The 14,703-nt window shown below is 42.6% G+C and overlaps 1 protein-coding gene across 2 annotated transcripts in view; it reads right to left on the bottom strand.

Annotated features, from left to right (window-relative positions):
* Positions 1 to 9,980, bottom strand: part of LOC132836114 (zinc finger protein 239-like) — a 60,128-nt gene extending 50,148 nt beyond the window's left edge. For both annotated transcript variants that reach the window (XM_060855391.1, XM_060855390.1), the window contains exon 1: positions 9,857 to 9,980. The gene's annotated coding sequence lies outside the window, so the exon portion shown is untranslated. The remainder of the gene's footprint in view (positions 1 to 9,856) is intronic.
* Between the last annotated feature and the right edge of the window lie 4,723 nt (positions 9,981 to 14,703).

Below are 14,703 nucleotides of genomic sequence, written 5' to 3'. Positions count from 1 at the left end.
AAGATACAAATGAGAGTTTCAGCAGAAGACTTGAAACAGAGGTGAAGCTACATGATGTTAGGGTGGTCTTAATGCCAGAGATCAAATGTGACACCCCAGCCTCAAGAAGTTGCCATGCAGAGGGACAAAGTCAGCAGTTTGGAGCCGGGACTTCAATTAAATATCGGGAGCATTGGAGGGATCATCTGTTCATCCACAACTGGCTGTCAGACAAGTCATCGCCTCTTGCACAGACAGAGGGTCAATGAAACGCTGATGCAGTGAGACAGGCTGCCCCATTAATTAGAGACAGATTTGAGCCCGAAGGAGATGAGGAAATGACTATTCCATTAACTGGCTGCTCACAAACGTTTACCAGGAACATTTAACTCAGATAATGCAGAGTGAGAATACAAAGAACCAGTCCTTTATTTTAAATCGTGTATTAAAGCAGATTCACTATTTAATTCAAACCAAGATCATGGTTTTTGAAAAGCAAAAATTACCCTCAGCCTCACTTTCCCTTTAACTTCAGGTGAATCCTCCCTCCTATGTCAGGCCCCTGTGCAGCTCCATTGGATGCAGGGCCAGTTGATGTCAATAGCCGTGGATGACAGAGGCCAATTGGTGAGACAGGGAACCAACAGCTAGAAAGAATGCCCGAACTTGAGGGAAATCATCCTAGCCATTTATCTGCCAATTAGCAGCAGCCCAGAAAAGGAAGCAAATTTTCCAACCTGTGCGGTGCCCCATCCACCAGCAGGTAGTGCCATTGCATCACTTCACAGAATCACAGAACTGTTACATGGAAACATAGATTTTAGGAGCAGCCAGAGGCCATTTGGCCTTTCAAGTCTGCTCTACTATTCACTGTCATCATGGCTGATCTTCCAACTTGATAGACTGTTCCCACTTTCCACCCATCTCCTTTGATCCCTTTAGCCCCAAATGCTGTATCAAACTCCTTCTTGAAACCATGCTGTGTTTCGGCCTTAATTACTTTCTGTGGTAATTAATTCCACACGCTCGCCCCTCTCCAGGGTGATAACATTTCTGTTCACCTCATCCGTAAACGGTTTCCCCTGTATCCTTTGACTGTGACCCTGCTTCTAAAATCCCCTGCAGTCAAAAATATCCTTCCTACATATACCCTGTCCAGTGCTGTTAGAATTTTATAGGTTTATATGAGGAAACCACCCCCACCATCCCACCCTTTGTTCTGAATGCCAGTGAATAAATCCTAACCAGCTCAACCTCTCCTCATACGTCAGTCCAGTCTGCCCAGAACCTTGGCTTCGCTCCACCTCTTGCAAAAAGATACTTGCTGCACAGAAGGTGGCCATTCACCTGTTGTGCCTGCACTGGCTCTTCAAATGCAGTAATTACCTACTGCAACCTACAGTTTTTCCCTCTACCCGTTCTCTTTCCTGTTATCCAAATAATCATCCAATGACTTCTCTAATGCCTCATTTGAACCTGCCTCTAGCACATTTCCAGGTATTGCATTTCATACCCTAACTATTCACTGAGTGAAAAAGTTTTTCCTCCCGTTCAGTCTTGCTTCTTTTGCGGTCATATTAAACCTATATCCTTTTAGAGTCATAGAGATGTACAGCACAGAAACAGACTCTTCGGTCCAACCCGTCCATGCCGACTAGATATCCAACCCAATCTAGTCCAACCTGCCAGCACCCGGCCCATATCCCTCCAAACCGTTCCTATTCATATACCCATCCAAATGCCTCTTAAATGTTGTTACTGCACCAGCTCCCACCACTTCCTCTGGCAGTTCATTGCATACACCACCACCCTCTTGAGTGAAAACATTGACCTGTAGCTCTCTTTTATATCCTTCCCTCTCACCCTAAATCTATGCCCTCTAGTTCTGGACTCCCCGACCCCAGGGAAAAGACCGTGCCTATTTACCCTATCCATGCCCCTCATAATTTTGTAAACCTCTATAAAGGTCACACCCCAGACTCCAACGCTCCAGGGAAAACAGCCCCAGCCTGTTCATCCTCTCCCTATAGCTCAAATCCTCCAATACTTGCAACATCCTTGTAAAACATCTTTCCGATAATAAGGAGACCAGAATTGTATGCAATATTCCAACAGTGGCCTAACCAGTGTCCTGTACTCAACACTCTGACCAATAAAGAAAAGCATACCAAACGCCGCCTTCACTATCCTATCCACCTGCGACTCCACTTTCAAAGAGCTATGCCCCTGCATTCCACACTTTGTTCAGCAACATTCCTTAGGACCTCACCATTAAGTGTATAAGTCCTGCTAAGATTTGCTTTCCCAAAATGCAGCACCTTGCATTTATCGGAATTAAACTCCATCTGCCACTTCTCAGCCCATTGGCCCACCTGGTCCCGATCCTGTTGTAATCTGAGGTAACCCTCCGCTGTCCACTACACCTCCAATTTTGGTGTCATCTGCAAACTTACTAACTGTACCTCTTATGCTCGCATCCAAATCATTTATGTAAATGACAAAAAGTAGAGGACCCGCACCGATTCTTGTGGCACTCCACTGGTCACAGGCCTCCAGTCTGAAAAACAACCCTGCACCACCACCCTCTGTCTTCTACCTTTGAGCCAGTTCTGTATCCAAATGCTAGTTCTCCCTGCATTCCGTAAGATCTAACCTTGCCAATCAGTCTCCCATGGGGAACCTTGTCAAGCACCTTACTGAAGTCCATATTGATCACATCTACCTCTCTGCCTTCATCAATCCTCTTTGTTACTTCCTCAAAAATTCAATCAAGTTTGTGAGACATTATTTCCCACACTCAAAACCATGTTGCCTATCCATATTCAGTCCTTGCCTTTCCAAATACAGGTACATCCTGTCCCACAGGATTCCCCCCAACAACATGCCCACCACCAACATCAGGCTCACTGGTCTGTAGTTCCCTGGCTTGTCCTTACCACCCTTCTTAAACAGTGGCACCACTTTAGCCAACCTCCAGTCTTCCGGCACCTCACCGGTGACTACGATGATACAAATATCTCTCTATCTCTTCTCTAGCTTCCCACAGAGTTCTAGGGTACACATGATCAGGTCCTAGGGATTTATCCACTTTTATGCGTTTCAAGAGATCCAGCACTTCCTCCTCTGTAATATGGACATTTTGCAAGATGTCACCATCTATTTCCCTACAGTTTATATCTTCCTTATCCTTTTCCACAGAATACTGATACAAAATACTCATTTAGTATCTCTCATGTCCCCTTTTTGCCCTCTTGATTTTCCCTCTTAAAGTATATTCCTACTTTCTTTATACTCTTCTAAGGATTCACTCGATCTACCCTGTCTATACCTTAAATATGCTTCCTTCTTTTTCTTAACCAAACCCTCAATTTCTTTAGTCATCCAGCATCCCATATCCCTACCAGCCTTTCCTTTCACCCTGACAGGAATATACTTTCTCTGGATTCTTGTTATCTCATTTCTGAAGGCTTCTCATTTTCCAGCCGTCCCTTTACCTGCGAACATCTGCCCCTAATCAGCTTTCGAAAGTTCTTACCTAATACCATCAAAATTGGCTTTTCTCTGATTTAGAACTTCAACTTTTAGATCCTTTTCCATCATTATTTTAAATCTAATAGAATTATGGTCGCAGGCCCCAAAGTGCTCCCCCACTGACACGTCAGTCACCTGCCCTGCCTTATTTCCCAAGAGTAGGTCAAGTTTTGCACCTTCTCTAGTAGGTACATCCACATACTGAATCAGAAAATTGTCTTGTACACATGTAACAAATTCCTCTCCACCTAATCACTTAACACTATGGCAGTCCCAGTCTATGTTTGGAAAGTTAAAATCCCCTACCATTACCACCCTATTTTTCTTACAGATAGCGGAGATCTCCTTACAAGTTTGTTTCTCAATTTCCCTATGACTATTAGGGCGTCTATGATACAATCCCAATAACTTGATCATTCCTTTCTTATTTCTCAGTTCCACCCAAATAACCTCCCTGGATGTATTTCTGGGAATATCCTCCCTCAGCACAGTTGTAATCCTATCTCATCAAAAATGCCACTCCCCCTCCTCTCTTGCCTCCCTTTCTATCCTTCCTGTAGCATTTGTATCCTGGAACATTAAGCTGCCAGTCCTGCCCATCGCTGAGCCATGTTTCTGTAATTGCTGTGATATCCCAGTCCCATGTTCCTAACCATGCCCTGAGTTCATCTGCCTTCCCTGTTGGGCCCCTTGCATTGAAATAAATGCAGTTTAATTTATTAGTCCTACCTTGTCCCTGCCTGCCCTGATTATTTGACTCACTTCTGTTCTCAACTGTACCAATCTCAGATTGCTCTCGTTCCTCACTATCTCCCTGGATCCCACCCCCCCCCCCCATCTTACTAGTTTAAATCCTCCCGAGCAGTTCTAGCAAATCTCCCTGCCAGTATATTAGTCCCTTCCAATTTAGGTGCAATCCGTCCTTCTTGTACAGGTCACTTCTACTCCAAAAGAGATTCCAATGATCCAAAAATGTGAATCTTTCTCCTATAACCAGCACCTCAGTCATGCGTTCATCTGCTCTATTCTCCTATTCCTGCCCTCATTAGCTCGTAGCACCAGGAGTAATCCAGATATTACTACTCTCGAGGACCTCTTTTTAAAATTTCTGCCTAACTCTCTGTAATCACTTTTCAGAATCTCAATCTTTTCCCTTCCTATGTTGTTGGTTCCAATGTGGACAATGACCTCTTGCTGGCCCCTCTCCCATGAGAACATCCTGCACCATCTCTCAGACATCCTTGGTCCTGGCACCAGGGAAGCAACACACCATTCTGCTTTTTCACTGCTGGCCACAGAAACATCTGTCTGTACCTTGAACGAGAGAATCCCCTAACACAATTGATCTCTTGGAACCCAACGTACCCCTTGTTGCATTACAACCAGTCTCCATATCAGAAACGTGGCTGTTTGTACTATGCTCCCCTGAGAATCCAATAATCCTACATTTTCCAAAATAGCATACCTGTTTTAAATTAGTTTACTTAGATTAGATTAGATTACTTACAGTGTGGAAACAGGCCCTTTGGCCCAACAAGTCCACACCAACCCGCCGAAACGCAACCCACCCATACCTCTACATTTACCCCTTACCTAACACTACGGGCAATTTAGCATGGCCAATTCACCTGACCTGCACATCTTTGGACTGTGGGAGGAAACCGGAGCACCCGGTGGAAACCCACGCAGACACGGGGAGAATGTGCAATCTCCACACAGTCAGTCGCCTGAGGCGGGAATTGAACCCGGGTCTCTGGCGCTGTGAGGCAGCAGTGCTAACCACTGTGCCACCGTGCCGCCCACCCATTTGAAATGGGTATATCCACAAGAGACTCCTTTACTATCTGCCTACCTCTCTTATTTTTCCTGGAGTTAACCCATCTATGTGACTGTATCTGAGACTTTCCCCCCTTCCTGTAACTGCCATCCGTCACATACTATAGCTGTTGCAAATTCCTCATTGCTTCTACCCGTCTCTCCAATCTCCAGACCCAGAAATCGTCATATTCCTCTACAAACACTGGCCCAGGTTAAATTAATAGTTATGGCTTATATTTTAAGTTTAATCAAGAGACATATCTCCAAAAATATATAATCAAGAAAGAACCTACTCTACTCACTTTCTCCCGACCTACTGTAGCTAGCCCGCTCATGATTTTGAAAACTCTCTCTGATTTACTCTTTGCCTGTCCAAGGAGGATGGTCCCAACATCTTCATTCTACCCTCCAATCACAATATTTCAATCCCAAGTAAGAGAAACAAGATTGAGGAATGGATACTTTGGCATCTTTTCATCCAAATGCTGGTGGTGAAGATCTGAAACGCACTGCCTGAAAAGCTGGTCGAGGTTGAAACCCTAATCTGCAGCTCACCACATCTTCTTAAGGACAACTAGAGATGGGCAATAAATGCTGATGAATGAATAATTTTAAAGCTTTGAAACAGCTGGATACAAATTTGAAATGCTGCAACCTAAAATAACAGAAAGAACATGACCTGAGAGAAACTAAAATGACAACCTGTGTGTGATTCATAAGGATTACAACCCAGGAGCCGGCCATTCACCGCATCCAGCTGGAGCTGACTCTCTGAAGATGCAATTTCGATGTGGAACAAGCAGGGTGATTTTTTTTCAGATGCAAGGAAAAGGTGGAGAGGAGAAGGGTGGTTGGGAGGTTGAACTAGGGGTTGTTGATGTACATGCATGATTATATACTGTGTTTTCTTTATGTCACCAAGGAAGAGCAGAAATAGTAGGGAGCCACAAAAACACATTTGGAGGCATACATACAGACACACAAACACATTCACTGACATGCAAACCTGGACACAGAAATGCATCGAGTCACACTAATATGACAAAGAGCAAATATTTGGTGACTGAGGTTTTGGAACTTCAAAGGACAAAGAGTGAGGATTTTTAGTGAAGTCTTTTCCTTTAAACACATTATAAAGGATGAAATTACGACACATCTGGATAGTAGTAACAGGATAGGTCAGAGTCAGCATGGATTTATGAAGGGGAAATCATGCTTGACTAATCTTCTGGAATTTTTTGAGGATGTAACTCTGAAGATGGACGAGGGAGATCCAATATATTTAGTGTACCTGGGCTTTCAGAAAGCTTTTGATAAAGTCCCACATAGGAGGTTAGTGAGCAAAATTAGGGCGCGTGGTATTGGGGGCAAAGTACTAACTTGGATTGAAAGTTGGTTGGCTGATAGGAAACAAAGAGTAGTGATAAACGGCTCCATTTCGGAATGGCAGGCAGTGAGCAGTGGGGTACCGCAGGGATCAGTACTGGGACCGCAGCTTTTTTACAATATATGTTAATGATGTAGAAGATGGTATTAGTAATAACATTAGCAAATTTGCTGATGATACTAAGCAGGGTGGCAGAGTGAAATGTGATGAGGATGTTAGGAGATTACAGGGTGACCTGGACAAGTTAGGTGAGTGGTCAAATGCATGGCAGATGCAGTTTAATGTGGATAAATGTATGGTTATCCACTTTGGTGGCAAGAACAGAAAGGCAGATTACCTAAGTTGATTCCATTTAGGTAGTAAAGGGGCAATACAGAGAGATCTGGGTGTTCTTGTACACCAGTCAATGAAGGTAAGCATGCAGGTACACCAGGTAGTGAAGAAGGCTAATAGCATGCTGGCCTTCATAACAAGAGGGATTGAGTACAGAAGCAAAGAGGGTCTTCTACAGCTGTACAGGGCCCTGGTGAGACCACACCTGGAGTACTGCGTGCAGTTCTGGTCTCCAAATTTGACAAAAGACATTCTGGCTATGGAGGGAGTGCAGCGGAGGTTTACGAGGTCAATTCCTGGAATGGCGGGACTACCTTACACTGAAAGACTGGAGCGACTGGGCTTGTATACTTTTGAGTTTAGAAGACTGAGGGGATCTGATTGAGACATAAAAGATTATTAAAGGATTGGACACTCTGGAGACAGGAAACAGGTTTCCACTGATGGGTGAGTGCCGAACCAGAGGACACAGCTTAAAAATATGGGGTAGACCATTTAGGACCGAGATGAGGAGAAACTTCACCACCCAGAGAGTGGTGGCTGTGTGGAATGCTCTGCCCCAGAGGGCAGTGGAGGCCCAGTGTCTGGATTCATTTAAGAAAGAGTTGAATAGAGCTCTCAAGGATAATAGAATCAAGGGTTATGGAGATAAAGCAGGAACAGAATACTGATCAAGGATGATCAGCCATGATCATATTGAATGGTGGTGTAGGCTCAAAGGGCAGAATGGCCTACTCCTGCACCTATTGTCTATTGTGACTTGCAAGGAAGGCACTGGGAAACCAATACATGTATTCTATTCAGAGTTATATTACTCGTGGTTCATTGATATTGATGTGGGACCGACGCATGATTGACGAAGAGGGCCGAAAAAAATCAAGAAAAGAGCACAGGACTTGCCCTTGTGCAGATCACTAGTTATGCTCATTTTAGACCCAACACCCCCCACCTCTTCCCAAATATAAATTTCCATGCCACACTCTATCCCTTCTCCCTGGGCTGAAATCCAGACTCACATACCATCATCTTCATTGCTCAACTAATGTTGATCATTGTAACAGGAAGCTAAGTTAGCTGGTTACTCGTCAGAGTGTCTCTTAAAAAAAACTTTTTTTCTTTAAAATCACTTGGTCAGTAAGGGATGTACAGTCAGACTGAGCCATAGTGAGACAAGATACTGAATACCTGAAATTTAATTCAAAATGGGAATTCAATGCATTGTTGGAAAGAGTGTTTTAAGTTAGGTTTAATGTAAGAAGTTAAGTTGGCTAAGTGGAGAGTTCAGTGAAGTTGGGTGGGGGGAGGGGGGGGGTAAGGAGTTGTTCCTTTCTAAACTGCTGTTAGGACCTGTGTCTCAAAGTTCATAAATTTCGGAAAAAATACATTTAGGAAAAAAAACTTTAAAAAAATCGATACTGGTCTCCCTCCTTTCGGAAGGATGTAGTGAAGCTTGGAAGGGTTCAGAAAAGATTTACAAGAATGTTTCCAGGGTTGAGAGTTTGAGCTATAGTGAGAGGCTGAGGCTGTTTTCCCTGGAGCGTCAGAGGCTGAGAGGTGATGTTATAGAGGTTTATAAAATCATACAGTAAATAGACAAGGTCTTTTCCCTGGAGTGGGGGAGTCCAGAATGAGAGGGCATAGGCTTAGGGCGAGACTGGGAAGATTTAAAAGGGACCTAAGGAACAACTTTTTCATGTATGGAATGAGCTGCAAGCGGAGGTGGTGGAGGTTGGTACAATACAACATTTAAAAGGCATTTGGGTGGGTTTATGAATAGGAAGGACTTAGAGGGATATGGGCCAAGTGCTGGCAAATGGGACTATATTAATTTAGGATATCTCGTCAGCATAGAATTGAAAGGTCTATTTCCATTCTGTACATCTCTATGACTCTGAGTCTAAGTAACACAAAAGCCTGATGAAGGTGTGCCATCTATGGCACGTGGAGAGTCATAGACACTTTACGATTTGGATAAGCACAAGAGCAGGAAGTGCTACCAGCTGAACAAGCTTGAGTTATGGGTTTCAGAGCTCAAGAAGCAACTGGACTAACTGTGGTATATCCATGAGGTTGGGAACTTTGTTGGTACCGTAATCAGATATGTGGTCACACACAGGCTCGGCACATGCAGGTAGAGAAGCAATAGGTAACCACCAGGCAGTTGAAGAGAGCCAGACAGCTAGTGCAGCACTCCCTGAGGCCATCTCTCAAAACTTTAACAATGAAGACACTGGTTCCTCATGTAGTACAGCAAGAGGTAAACATAGAGCACCATTGATGGTCCAGATCTACAGAAAGATGAGTGGGAGAGCAATCGTGGTGAGGGAACAAACAGACATGTCTATGGCTATAGACATAACTCCAAGAATACTAATGTTGCCTCTCTCCTGCCAGGATCAAGGTTATCACAGGCAGTTGCAGGACATTGATAAGGATGGGTGGGTGTGAGCAGCCAAAGCCCACGTTGGTACCAGTGGCAAAGGTAAAGCGGGGGGGGAAATTTAGTCCTGCAGTGCGACAATCAAATCAATCATCATCTCGCCTGGTGACTGGGGTGTTGACGCCCAGCTCACATCCAGTTCCCTCACCAAGATGGCTGTCCATTCGCTGTGCTCTCCGCACCTACCTTTCCCAAGATGGAGGGAGGGTGAACGGTTGCCTGGGTAACCTCGGGACGGCCCGCCTCCCTGATCCGCCCTGACACCCACTCACAAAATGGCGATCAGCGAGACCGCTCCCCCGAGGCCTGATCCCGCCCGCACGATAAATACGGCACCGAAGGACTCTCATTCAAGGTCCCAGGCTTACCCTTAGGAATTGATGAAGTTACCAGGCCCCAGTGTCGTGGTTTCCATTCCTACTCTGTCTCAATCTTCTGCCACCGCCGCCTGAAATGTCCGCACCTCAGCTTGTCGCTGTGACTGACATTGAGCATGCTCAGAGTCCTGCCCGATCCGCGGCTGCGCACTGGATTCCTGTTCCTTGGAAATCTAATTTTGCATAAATCTACCAGAGTAAAATAGACCAAATTAAACTTTTAAATGTGTTGAAAGAGAATTAATGAAAATTCCTGGAGCATAAACTCCGGCATGGTCTGGTCAGGCTGAATGCCCTGTTTTTGTTAACACTGTCATGCTAAATATCTGAATTTTAAAAATGCTGGAAGAACATGTATGGCAGCATTTGTGGCGAGAGAAACAGAATGAAAATGTCAAATTCAATGACTTCTGGAATTCAATAGCCCGTTTCTGTTCTGCGTGTCCTGTGTAATCATTGAAAGGTTTCAACTGATTGATCAACCTGGAGAGGCAGTAGGACACTCACAATGGGGAGAAATCGTGGAAAAGTGGGGACATTGAGAATTAGTTTAAAATCCCCATGAAGCTATAAAGCTTTCAGTAAAATTGCACTAGGATGAGGCCATTCACTTGCTACATGCCTGGGTAGATCGACTTAGTCATCCAGTTTCCAGATACAGCACAGAATGACCTTCGACACTCGATGTTGCACCTGTCTGTGGAACCAGTCTGACGCCCATCTAACCTACACTATTCCATTCTTGTCCATATGCTTATCCAATGAACATTTAAATGCCCTTACAGTTGGTGAGTCTACGACTGTTGCAGGCATTGTGTTCCACGCCCCTACTACTCTCTGAGTAAAGAAACTACCTCTGACATCCGTCCTATATCTATCACCTCTCAATTTAAAGCTACGTCCACTCATGGTAGCAATTGCCATCCAAGGAAAAGGTTCTCACTGTCCAACCTATCTAACTGTCTGGTTATCTTATATGTCTCAATAAAGAGTTCAGAAAACATTTACAAGGATGTTGCCAGGTTTGGAGGATTTGAGCTATAGGGAGAGGCTAAATAGGCTGGGGCTGTTGTCCCTGGAGCATCGGAGGCTGAGGGGTGACCTTATAGAGGTTGACAAAATAATGAGGGGCATGGATAGGGTAAATAAGCAAAGTATTTTCCCTGGGGTGGGGGAGTCCAGAACTAGAGGGCATAGGTTTTGGGTGAGAGGAGAAAAATATAAAAGGGACCTGAGGGGCAACTTTTTCACACGGGGTGGTACGTGTATGGAATGAGCTGCCAGAGGAAGTGGTGGAGGCTGGTACAATTGCAACATTTTAAAGGCATTTGGATGGGTATATATAGGAAGGGTTTGGAGGGATATGGGCCAGTTGCTGGCAGGTGGGACTAGATTGGGTTGGGATATCTGGTCAGCATGGACGGGTTGGACCGAAAGATCTGTTTCCATGCTGTACATCTCTATGACTCTAAGCCCCCTCTCAACCTTCTCTAACGAAAACAGCCTCAAGTCCCTCAAGACCTTCCCTCCATATCAGGCAAAATCCTAGCAAATCTCCTCTGAACCCTTTCAAAGATTTCACATCCTTTCTATAATGCGGTGACCAAAACTGTATGCAATAATTCCAAATGTGGCCGCACCAGAGTTTTGTACGGCTGCAGCATGATTTTGTGGTTCTGAAACTCAATCCCTCTACCAATAAAAGCTAACAAACTATATGCCTTCTTCACGTGGGTTTTAACACAATCTGTAGGAATTTATTTCTTTCATTGAGTGTATTTATGTAATCTGTAGGTGGATGTGCAGAAGTTCCATGTAATCACAGGGGAATGTGCATGCTGTCCTAGACAGACTTATATTGTTCACATGATCACACCTGTAATTAGACAAGAGTTGTATCATTGTACAGTAAAATGTTCTCACTGGCAGCCAAAGGGGATATAGTTGGATTACCAATGTAAAAATGCTCCTTTTAGGGCTTTAGTGTAGTGGAGAAAAGACAAAAAGAAAAAAAAAATAGATGGTTGAAATAATTGAGAAAACTGGAAACTGCACAAGGAACCTCGAAACAGAAAAATATTTAATTCATCAGTGTAACTGGAAAAGCGCTGAGACACACACCTAAATGAGTGTGTTTCAACATACTGACATGAAGTTGCATAATCTCAAATGCATGGTCCACAGTGGTGAGAAACCACATACATGTTTTATGTTTAGCTGAGACTTTAACTGATCACCCAGGTAGGAGAGACAAAAGAATATCTGCATAAATGGTAAGCCATTTTGAACTGAAATCAGAAATTTCCTTACTGAGAAAGTAAAGAATCTATGGAACCTCTACCATGAAAGCTTGTGGATTCAAAGTTATTGAATATCTTCTAAAACAAAATCACTAAATTTCAAGAAGATACAAGAGTAAATGGGCTTCAGAGAACAAGAATATAATGTTGAGGTAGAGAATCTGCCATGTTCTTATTGAATGGTAAAGAGGATTCAGTAAGCCAAACGGTCTTTTCCTGCTTCTATTTTCTACATTGCTCTACTATGAAGATATTGTGAAAATATTTGGACTGTGATTGGAATTCATTTACCTAGCTAAGGCACTAACTCAATGGTGCAGTCACACTGGGGAGAGACCATTCACTTGGTCAGTGTGAAGGAAGTGATTCAACATTATATAAAAACAGACAATGCTGGTAGCATCCCTCAGGAGTGATACAGAGTTAATGTTTTGAGCCTGATGACTTCTTCAGAAACACATTCAGTTCTTAAGAAGTCATTTGAACTTGAAACTGCTGAGTTTCTCTGGCATTTGTTTTTATTTCAAATATGCAGCATCTGCAGTATTTTGATTGTACTTTGCTTTCATACTGTATTGACACCTGTTTAGAAATACAAGTTTAATTCAGAAATAAGTATAACTAATTAAGTAGGATAGATGTTCAAAACATTGCAAAATAAAAATTCATGTAGGAGTTAATGATTAAAGATATAATTGCAGCAAACAAGAAAGGATTACTTTGAAGTTAGAATTAATATAGAAGGGGACACAAATATGACTCATATATGTTATTAATTAATAGACTCTTACTCAATACAGACAACAAAAAGGTATAAAGAATGGTTAATCATTGAGAAAAAGATCTAAAAACAGACATGGCAACATCACACGTAGACATAAAAATAAGATGTTAATTACAGTAGGAATACCGAAACCATCCAACTGCTTAGAAATGGCAAAGAATGATCAGATATTTAGACTTTGCTGATAAGCCTTTTAATTCTAACAGAAAGAATGAGGGGAGATGAATAGAATATCCATGTGAGTATAAAATATCACAAGTTGACGAGATAAAAGTTCACAACTTCATCAAGGAATCATCACTGAATAATTATGGAATAACAAAGTGATACAGCATCACATAAAAGTGGAAGGAAGCTCTACAGAGGATAAACATTTATATGTATAAAACCAGAAGGGTCCAAACAATACAAAGATAAAAGCCTTTCACTGGAATTTCAGAAGTATTCAGATAATACTTCTCAAAATATATTTTCGTCCACCAGAAGATATCTTTTTTATTTAGGGCTTTCAGGTAAAAGTTTACTTTAAATGTTGATGGTTATTCCATTCTTAGCTGTTATAGATACTTCTAGATGTTCTTGGATATTCTTTATGATAAATAACATCTAATTGGATTTTATTAGATTTGATGATACATCTTTTGATTTTTTTTGGTATAGTAGCATACTTATTCAAACTCTTGTCTAATTCTTACTTAAACAAGTCAGACATCTCCAACCAGAATGTTATGAATACGCAGTCACACTCTCTCTAGCTCTGTGAAGCTGCTTTCTTTATCTCTCTCTCTCTCTCTTTCTGGATGGTCAGCTGTGCTGCCTGTTGCCTTGCTAGTCTCAGGATAAGGTCCAGGAGAGCATCTGCAGGTGAACTCTGTTTTTATACCCTTTTAGATGGTTTTCTGGAATTTTCTGTAGCTCTGGCTAATCAGTTAACAGTTTGACAATGTCAATCATTTAGGTGCCATACTACTGCTTGTTTCTTTGTGCAGTGAGACCTAATGCCTTCCTGTCTGTGCCCTCACTTGTTTAGTGGAAAATTTATTGGGGGTATATTTGTCCAGGATAATTGTTGCCTTTTACATTATGCTAATTAGCATCTGTCTGCTGTGTTTGCACCATATCTGGAGTGTGTGTTTTGAGATTTCAGCATTTTACTTGGCCAATATACCCAGCATCACTTGCTGTTTGGCCAAGTTAGCAATCTCTCTCTGTTTTAGCACCCAGGTAGCTGCTACAAAACATATTGCATAATATAATTGTTAAAATTAGTAAACTGTCTCATTTATGTTTCGGTTACGAGTGAAGTGAACCAAGCTACTTAAGTTAGCACTGTGTGTTCTGGACAGAGAAATCCCAGACCCTTCAAATATCTATGACATTTATAGCATAGCTAAAGCTCATCAAAATTAATTTGGAGACAAGTCCATTTTTCTGGCAGCTTCTCCCATGTGGGATGTGAAGCTGGAGTTCAGCAGACATAAGTTTTCAGGGAAATACTCCTGGTCTGAACTAGCTCTCAGTAAGAGTCAAAAGCCAAAGTCACTTCAGGAGAACCTGCTAGATCACCAAATAATTCACAAGTGATTACAATGGTTAGAGTCTAACATTCTTGCTGCTATTCATCACTTCCAAATTAATTTCTCCCTTTATATCACACATTCACCATAGTAAAATATCCCAATGGGACATGTCATCAAAACTCCACAGCCACATGTTAGGACCAATGGAAAAAAGCACAATTAAAAATTTTAGAA

Source organism: Hemiscyllium ocellatum, chromosome 46, assembly GCF_020745735.1.
Source record: "Hemiscyllium ocellatum isolate sHemOce1 chromosome 46, sHemOce1.pat.X.cur, whole genome shotgun sequence".
Taxonomy (NCBI): Eukaryota; Metazoa; Chordata; class Chondrichthyes; order Orectolobiformes; family Hemiscylliidae; genus Hemiscyllium; species Hemiscyllium ocellatum.
Note: the sequence above shows the minus strand (reverse complement) of the source record. Positions and strands in the feature narration are given on the sequence as shown.